The 1,682-nt window shown below is 48.2% G+C and overlaps 1 pseudogene; it reads left to right on the top strand.

Annotated features, from left to right (window-relative positions):
- The first annotated feature begins 552 nt into the window (after nucleotides 1-552).
- The window catches only part of LOC101577980, a 28,916-nt pseudogene continuing 27,786 nt past the window's right edge, over nucleotides 553-1,682 (top strand).

Consider the following 1,682-nt stretch of genomic DNA (forward strand, 5'->3'; position numbering starts at 1 on the left):
CACACACACACACACACACACACACACACACACAAATAAATAATTTTTTTAAAAAAAAAGAAATCCTTAAAATTGATGTCATAAAGGCTGGGAATGGAATGTTGGTCACCAAAGATTGGTACAGTAGTGGGAAATGGTGGAGAAAGGCCAAACAGTGGCACTGAGCTACAGTCAAAGTAAGAACTTCTCATGTACTAGTGCACAAGACAGTAACTATAGATAATAAGCATGTAGGGTGCGGGGAGATAGCTCAGTAGAATAAGTGCTTGCCTGGCAAGCGCAAGGGCCTGAGTTCAATCACCGGTTCCATTAAAAAAAAAAGCATATATTGTATATTTTTAAAAGCTAGAAGGATTGTAAATGTTTTTACTACAAAGAGTACAAAGAGATGATAAATATTTGAGGAGATATATGTTTAACCTGCTAAATATTATATAATATATACATGTGTTGAAACAACCTATGGTACTCCATTAATATGTAAAATGTGTAAATTTTTATGTATCAGTTAAAAAAAACTTAACCATTAAAAATGAAGTTTTTGGCGGGCTGGGCTTAGCGAGGCTGCTGGAGGGGGTCCGTCGCACTGGAGCCGGGGCTGACGCGGGAGGGCCATGCAGACGGCGTCGGGGTCCCAGCTCGGCATCCCAGCGCCCCTTCCTCGCGCGGCTGCGGCCCTGCGGCCGCCGCAGTAGTGCCACCTTTGTTCGGAGCGCGCGTCCCCGGCGGTGCCAGCGCTCCCGCCGCGCTCGGCCGGCGCCCGCGGTCCATGCGGCTGCGGGGCCTGCGCGAAGGCTCCGAGCGGAGGCGGCGGCCGGGCGGCATGCGATGGGGAACTGCTGCTGGACTCAGTGCTGCGGGCTACTCTGCAAGGAAGCGGGGCGGCTGCAGCGCGCAGGCGGCGGAGGATCCAAGTATTTTAGAACATGCTCGGGGGTGAGCACTTGACTATAGAGTTTGAGAATCTAGTAGAAAGTGATGAAGGGGAGAGCCCAGGAAGCAGTCATAGGCCTCTTACTGAGGAAGAAATCGTTGACCTACGAGAGAGACATTATGATTCTATTGCTGAAAAGCAGAAAGATCTTGATAAGAAAATCCAGAAAGAGTTAGCCTTACAAGAAGAGAAGTTAAGACTAGAAGAAGAAGCTTTATACGCTGCACAGCGTGAAGCAGCCAGGGCAGCAAAGCAGCGAAAGCTCGCGGAGCAAGAAAGACAGAGAGGTGTGCAGCACTACCATCCCTCCAGCAGCAGTGACCATCAAAGTTCAGGACCAGAAGATGACTTTGAATCTTGTATGAGAAATATAAAGTCACAGTATGAAGTTTTTCGAAGTAGTAGACTCTCCTCAGATGCCACAGTGTTAACACCAAATACAGAAAGCAGCTGTGACTTAATGACCAAAACGAAATCCACCAGTGCAAATGATGACAACACGTCCTTAGACCTGGAGTGGGAAGATGAAGAAGGAATGAATAGGATGCTTCCTATGAGAGAGCGTTCCAAGACAGAGGAGGACATCCTCCGGGCAGCACTTAAGCACAGCAGCAGGAAGACTGGAAGTAACCCCGCTTCGGCCTCTGATGACTCCAACGGGCTGGAGTGGGAGAACGATTTTGTTAGTGCTGAGATGGATGACAACGGCAATTCTGAGTATTCTGGATTCGTGAATCCTGTATTAGAA

The sequence above is a fragment of the Octodon degus genome, unplaced genomic scaffold, assembly GCF_000260255.1.
Source record: "Octodon degus isolate 3935 unplaced genomic scaffold, OctDeg1.0 scaffold00347, whole genome shotgun sequence".
In the NCBI taxonomy this organism is placed as follows: domain Eukaryota; kingdom Metazoa; phylum Chordata; class Mammalia; order Rodentia; family Octodontidae; genus Octodon; species Octodon degus.